We start from the raw sequence: 8097 nt of genomic DNA on the forward strand, positions 1-8097 counted from the left end.
CAAGGAACAAGTGTCTTTTAAAATCATGGCTACAGTCACCATCTGCAATGATTTTGGAGCCCAAGAAAATAAAGTCTGTCACTGTTTCCACTGTTTCCCCATCTATTTACCATGAAGTGATGGGACTGGATGTCATGATCTTAGTTTTATGAATGCTGAGTTTGTTTTATTTTTTTAAGACAGGAAATACTTTATTTAAACTCATCAGAGAAATGGATAGCTTGGGTCTATAACAAAGTGCCATGTTTTAAAGCATAGGTCAGTAATTGTATATGAGAGAATACACTGCTATATACAAATTAACTGATCAGACCACAACTTTTCAAGTTTTAAAACAGAATAAGCAAAGGTGCTGTAAAAGCAGCACCCTTGTGACATTTTGCCTTTCGTATTCCTCTCGTTCTTCCTCTCCCTCTCCTTCCACAGAATCCACACCAACCTCCTCATAATCCTTCTCAAGGGAAGCCATGTCCTCATGGGCCTCAGAAAACTCTCCTTCCTCCATGCCCTCACCCGTGTACCAGTGAACAAAGGCATGCTTGGCATCCATCAGGTCAAAATTGTGGTCTAGGTGAGTCCAGGCCTCAGTGATGGCTGTGGTGTTGCTCAGCATGCACACAGCTCGTTGTACTTTGGCCGGGTCTCCACCAGGTACCACAGTGGGAAGCTGGTAGTTAATGCCAACCTTGAAGCCAGTGGGGCACCAGTCCACAAACTGGATGGTATGCTTGGTCTTGATGGTGGCAATGGCAGCACTGACATCTTTGGGAACCATGTCGCCACGGTACAACAGGCAGCAGGCCATGTATTTACCATGGCGAGGGTCACATTTCACCATCTGGTTGGCTGGTTCAAAGCAAGCCTTGGTGATCTCTGCTACAGAAAGCTGTTCATGGTGGGCTTTCACAGTAGAGATTACAGGGGTATATATGGCCAGAGGGAAGTGGATGCAGGGATAGGGCACCAGATTGGTCTGGAACTCTGTCAGATCCACATTCAGGGCTCCATCAAACCTCAGGGAAGCAGTGATGGAGGACACAATTTGACCTATCAACCTATTCAAGTTAGTATATGTTGGGCACTCAATGTTGAGGTTTCCACGACAGATGTCATAGATGGCCTCATTGTCTACCATGAAAGCACAATCAGAGTGCTCCAGGGTGGTGTGGGTGGTGAGGATGGAGTTGTTGGGCTCAACTACAGATGTTGAAAGTTGGGGGGCTGGGTAAATGGAGAACTCCAGCTTGGACTTCTTGCCATAATCGACAGAAAGACATTCTATCAGCAGGGAGGTGACCCCTACCAAAGCTGTGAAAAACCAAGAAGCCCTGAAGACCTGTGCACTGGTCAGCCAGTTTCCAAATTTGGTCCAAGATGAGGTCAGTGATCTCCTTGCCAGTGGTGTAGTGACCTCGGGCATAGTTATTGGCAGCATCCTCTTTGCCTGTGATGAGCTGCTCAGGGTGGAAGAGCTGGCAGTAGGTGCCAATGCAAACCTCATCAATGAGTGGGGATTCTAGGTCTACAAACACTGCCCTGGGCACATGCTTGCCAGTGTCTGTCTCACTGAAGAAGGTGTTGAAGGAGTCATCTCCTCCCCCAATAGTCTTGTCACTTGGCATCTGGCCATTGGGCTGAATGCCATGTTCCAGGCAGTAGAGCTCCCAGAAGGCATTGCCTATCTGAACACCAGCCTGGCCAATGTGGATGGAGATGCACTCACACACAGTTGCTGTTTTGTGGCTGCCGAGCAGATGGTGGAGAGGAGAAGAGATTGTTACTTCTTACAGTGCGACTCTTAGACGGTTGATGTAAGAGAACCTGTGGCACATGGGTGTCTGCGACTCCTTATGTACAACTTAGTCCGAATGCTGAGTTTTTGAATTTTCAGAGTATCTCTGCAACTGGACCATAAATTCCATGAGGGCAGGGACTTCTTCAATGTCCTCAAAGGATGAGGAGTCCAGTCTTCTGTACCAGATGATCTGTGTACTATGGAGCAAATGTGTGTTTATTACTACCTGGTACCCTCTTACTTCTTCTTAATCTGTGAACACTCTCCAAATTACTCAATTGGTTTACACTCAGGGAAGACAAACTGATTTACTAGTCTGAATAAACAACATTCAATAGGAAGGTAAAGCTGTTGCTACAAAAATAATATAAATTGCAAGTTGAAGCAAAATATTAAGTGGTTTTTGTATTATCTACTTTCTATGGTTCTTAAATATAAACCTTTATCATCTGATTAAAATTACATTCGCTATAAAGAAATAATATTAACTGTTAAATGATACTGTCTCAGGACAAATTGGATGGCTTCGTATACTGTTAGGCATTTCTGTTCTGATAAATCCAGAGGGTTTTTAAGTGGTTAAGTGTGGTTCTAGAATAGACTTTGTTTGTATTGTTATTTTCAATTTGTGTTGTTTTGGTATTATCATATTTGGCCATAATATATACAAGTTGTGCTCATGCTCAGTAGCTTCACTCAAGTCTGACTCTTTGCAACCCTTCGGACTGTAGCCCGAAAGGCTCCTCTGTCCATGGGATTTTCCCAGCAAGAATACTGGAGTGGGTTGCCATGCCCTCCTCTAGGGGATCTTCCTAACCCAGGGATTGAACCTGTGTCTCCTGCACTGCAGGCAGATTCTTTACCGCTGAGACACTGGGGAAGACTTATGTAAATTGTGCTGGGGTATAATTAGAAACGGTTGATGAGATTAATTGAATAAATATGTGTGAGAAAATGTAACAGTAAAAGAAAAAATTATACTGGGGTTTAAAATCAAGAGGAGGAATTCTAGCTTCCCAGGTTGAAGTTTGTCAGATCTTGTGGCTTTGTAACCCCGCTTTTGGCAGCAGATATCAAAGACATTCAGTGCATGGCACTGTCCAGTCTTCACTTGGGCCCTGTGCTACCCAGCTATGTGACTATCTAACTACCTGGGTGAGTTTCTTAACTTTTCCAATCCTCAATTTCTTCATCTATAAAATAAATGTAATAGAGATCAAGGGGATTAAGTAAGATACTTAGTATTTTACCATGTCAAACACTTAGTAGAGTTGCAGGTCCATCTTAAGCATATAATAAATGTTAGCTGTACTGATTAGCAGATGCTCCTCTAAGTTGTAATTTGATTCCCAGAAAGGTCAGCTCTGCTCTTCAATTCCAGCCCACTTCTCTGGCCATAGTCATGAAAGGTGTGCTTCACAGTAAAGTTGGCTGGTTTGGGTCAAGTCCCCATTTCTCTCTCCCTTCATTTAGGTGGGACAACCCACACAGCTCTGCATATGAATGTGAGCCAGTGTCAAAGTAGGATCTTTGGAAATACTTGTAAAATGTAAATCTTAAAGTAGATTGTGTTTGAGTAGTGACAGCCTTTAACAGGAAACTCATTGTAATATGATGCATGTTCCAAGACATGGGACTGTCTTAGAAGTCAGAATATTTCACACCAAGGGGCTTTGACGCCTAATCTTTTAGGTGGTGCCTGAAGTAGATTTTCTTCCCTGAACCCTACTCTCAGATTTCTCTACTAAAATCTCTGTGATATTTTCACCTTGCTCCACATCTTTCTCATTTCCTAGAGAGGCTTTTATTTGGCTGGGAGACCTGTCCAGTCCTTTCCCAGGGCAGCAAATGAAGCCATGTGAACTGAAGCACTCACAGATATCCTTCAAATCAACAGGGCTAAGAAACTCTAGCACCACATCTTTGGTTGAAAACCCGTTGCTGAGACGGTACTCATACTGTCAACTGGTTAGTGTGCATATCTATTAAAAAAGAAAAATATAAGTGATTTAGAACAGTGCAGAGAAGGAACCTAAATATGAAGCCCAGTGCTTCTGGATCCTCTTGTCCACCTGAGGTGGGGGTTTTTTTTTTTTTTTAATCTAGCCTTAATTTCAATAATAAATTTCAGATATTGGAAAAGTCTTCCCTATCTTCTCAGGTTGCCACTCTACTCATCTTTTATTTTTTTTAGCTAAACTATTATTTATGTCTGAAAGTTTGAAAATTACTAAAGTACAAAGAAAAACATTTTTAATATATCCACCACTTAGAAAGAACAAATTAACTTATTTTCTAATGTTTCTGTGGCGTATTTTATATCCATATTTTTATAGAAGAAAAGTATTTCACTATTTTAATAAAAATGAAACACACATAGAAAAGAATCAGACATTGACAAATAATGCTGAATATTTTGAAATCACCTCAAGTTCAATTACAAGAAATATTATTATCAATACGTTAAATGTGCATATTTTCAGATGTCGTTTTGTGTGTACACCTACAAATACAGAGACGGACAGAGAGCGAGGGTGGGAGAGAGAGATGAGAGTCTTGAGATGGACTTTTCTCCTTTGAAATGCCTTTGGGATCCAGTTGGGATGTTTTCTTTACTGTGCAGTGACCATTCGTTGATCTTCTTCCTCCTTCTTCTGATAAGAGATGCGAATTTTCCTTTGGAGAATCATCCTTCCACTTATTCTCCATTCTTAGTATGCTCACCACCATACTTCCAACCCTAAGCTCCTGAGGTATTCACACAACCAAAACCTGTTCTCCAATTGCTGTCAGTGTGAGAGGAAGGGGCAGTAATGGAGATGGTCTTAAGCTGTCTGTAATACACGATGCTAAAGTCTTTTAGTAATGACAGTACAGAGAAAGAGGGTGAAAATAATAAAAATCTGATGTAAAATTTGGAAAGTGTCCTTACAGGAGGAGATATTTGAATTGAGTCTTAAAGGCCGAGTAGTATTTTTCTAGCAAAAATAGAAAATAGTATTTTTCTAAAGAAAGTGTTGTTGTTGTTGTCCAGTTGCTAAGTCATGTCCGACTCTTTGAGACCACATGGACTGCAGCACACCAGGCTTCTCTGTCTTTCACTGTCTCCTGGAGTTTGCTCAAACTCATATTCATTGAATCAGTGATGCCATCCAACCGTCTCATCCTCTGTCGCCCCTTTCTCCTCCTGCCCCAAGTCTTTCCCAGTGTCAGAAAGTGGGTAAAACATCATCATTGCCAGTGAAAGATTAGGAGCAGGTACATGCACCTATATGTTAAAAGACATATGAAAATATCAGAAAATACCTCTGCAAGGGAAAACTCAGAAAAAATTTATGAACTAAGCTTACATGCTATCATTTAATTCAGAAAGGTAATTATTTAGCTAAGATCACGTACTTTGATTAAAGGCTATTAACAAATAAAACGGTGTTGGATTTGAAAAGAGTGTTCAAATTTCATGAAACATACATATTAAGTTAAAATTGTTTTAAAAAGATATCTCATTAAAACTTTTAAAGAATTTATTTGAACAACTTTAAGTACACAGAGAAGGATAATCGATGAATTTACCAACTTTTTTTCCTGACCTCTTTGGTTTTTAGATATATTCCATCCACAATTCTTTCCTTCCATCAGGCTTGGTAGATGAATAGAAACTCTGCAAAAAGGGATTATGACAATCATTTGGCAAAACAGTAATAGAAATCTCTCCACATATTAACTGACATTCTTCTACTCAATTGCTGAAGCATACATTTACCTGGGATTGACCCCTTCACCATCCAACCATTTTGTATGCTTTCCTATATTACAGAAACTAAAAATCTGAAAACTGCATTTCCTCGACTCCCTTGCAGACTATATGTAAGGTCAGATACAGTTTGATTTCACCAATCACAAATGTTTACCAAAGACTGAATTAAGAAGAATTAACAGATCTATTGCTTTGGGCAGTTCCTGGAAATTCAACCTAGAATTTGCGTCTTTGGCCACACGACCTCTTGCATAAGCCATGCTGTACAGTGAAGTAAGTCCGTCTCTGTCTCAGTGAACCAGAGTGGATTCTGTTCTCTGTGACTGATCCCTTCCTCATAGTGCTACCTTCGGTCAAAGTTTCTAAATTTTTCAAAAAATATATATAACCACTTAAGTATAAATTGATGTATTAAAGTTGAATTTGGTACTAAGCAGTCAAAGAAGATTTTAGTTTAAAATAAAATATATTGCGTTTTTCTTTGTTCAAAATGGAAACAGTTTTATATAATAGCTTTAGTTCTGATTGTAAAATGAATTTATGTACATATTAAGTATATAGCTGTTTAGTCGCTGAGTTGTGTCTGACTCTTTTGTGACCCCATGAACTGTAGCCCACCAGGTTCCTCTGTCCACGGGATTCTTCAGGCAAGAATACTGGAGTGGATTGCCACTTCCTTCTCCAGGGTATCTTCCCAACACAGGGATTGAACCTGCATCTCCTGCTTTGGCAGGCAGATTATTTACCACTTAACCACCTGGGGAGCCCCATTAAGTATGTTAGGCGACAGTAAAACGAATAAGAAAAATAACAGAAGTTTATTTACAAACATTTTACCTGAGATAATTGCTTTACTTTTCCTGTGCTTGGACATACATAATGCACATATTTTATAAAATCAAGGACATGACAAAAATATTGCTCTGTAATATGCTTTCCACCTGATGTATTGTAAATATATTTTCATATCAAATCTGCATATTAATATCAAAAACAGATATTAAATATTTAGTAGATACTGTATATATCTTCCATATATGCTTTAGCACATCCCCTATTTTGAATATTCAATTTGTTTTTAATTTTCAACTGTTATGAACAAAGATAAAATGAGCACCTTTCATTCATTTCTATTTATTTCCTCAGTGTAAGAGGAGGAATTTCTAAGTCAATTTTAAAGATATTTGATATGTACTGGAAGATTGCTCTTTACAAAGGTTGGATCAGTTTCCAAGGTCACCAGCACCTATGCTATGCCCATTATTTTGCATGACACTGGATATAAATGATCTGATAGTTGTTGTTTTCTTCCTCTCCTTAAAAAAGTTATATATATATATATTTTTTTTTCTTCTCCTTAAAGATCACTATTTTATGTTTTTAGCTTCTTTAGTTCAGGATTATTATCCAGATATCTTCCTTATCATGATGTTAAATGTAGATATAGGTTTAAAAAAATGCAATTTTTCTTCTTGTGTTTTGAAATACTATTTATTTTTTATAAATATAAATATTAATATGTTTTAAAAGTAGCAATTCATAGCAAGTGGATTCTTTAATAGTCTTAAGACAGCTGGCTAACACTTGGAAGGAAAATTTAGAACTCAGTCTCACATTTTAGATTAAAATAGACTCCAGATAAGTTTAAATGGGAAAAAGAAAGAAAGAACCCAGAAAAATTATAGATAAATATTATAACTGTATGGTGAGGACTGGTTGAAAAGCATGACACATACTGAGATACCATATCAGAAAAGGATAAACTTAACTGCATCAAAAAGTCAGATTTTCTGTACTTTAAAAAACACAATAAAAAAATTAGGAGGAAAATGACAAACAGGGAAATTATGTATGATATGTATGATGAACAAAAGTTGTCATTCTAATGCATAAAGTAATAAAAAGATAACTGTCCCATATGAGTAAAGAATATTAATAAGCAATTTGGCAAGAGATGAAATTAAAATTATGAGCAGAGCTTTGAAAAAACTATTTTTTCCTAGTAACAAAAAAGAAGTAACCCAGGAGTACATTAATGTAAATATGATATGATTTTTACCTGTTGAACTGACAAGAATGGAAAATAATAACATCCAGTGAAATACTGTCTCTGAAAGTGAATCAGATGGCACCATTTCAGGTGCTTTCCGACTTTGTAATTTCAGTAGCATTCTCCAGTGCAGTACTCTAGGATATAGAGGGGGCAGTGTCACTGCTTTAAACATTCGGGCTCACAGAGGAGAGCCCCGCTGGCACTCCATATTCGGTTCTGTGGTATAAGTTATTAAAGCTTATTTGATTGCTACCTCTGCATACACAGAGTCTCTCTTCAAACAGCCACAGGGCTCATTGCTATTATTAAACTGTCTCTGTTGCCAGATTCATAGCTTCAGAGTAAGAAAATATTATCTGAGCAAATATTTAAGCAGAATTCTCTACACTGTTATGCTTCATTAAAGAACAGTTTTCATTCGGTTTGTTCTAGAGTAAAGTGAAATGCTCCAAATCAATACACTCTCCAGTTTTTCCCAGCATTTTTTTCCCC

General features: G+C 38.2%; 1 pseudogene; it reads right to left on the reverse strand.

Annotated features, from left to right (window-relative positions):
- Positions 1–322: 322 nt before the first annotated feature.
- On the reverse strand, positions 323–1637 carry LOC129563310 (tubulin alpha-1A chain-like; annotated as a pseudogene).
- Between the last annotated feature and the right edge of the window lie 6460 nt (positions 1638–8097).

Source organism: Moschus berezovskii, chromosome 9 (genome assembly GCF_049115385.1).
Source record: "Moschus berezovskii isolate FMDL1 chromosome 9, NW_MosBer_1.0, whole genome shotgun sequence".
NCBI classification, from domain to species: domain Eukaryota; kingdom Metazoa; phylum Chordata; class Mammalia; order Artiodactyla; family Moschidae; genus Moschus; species Moschus berezovskii.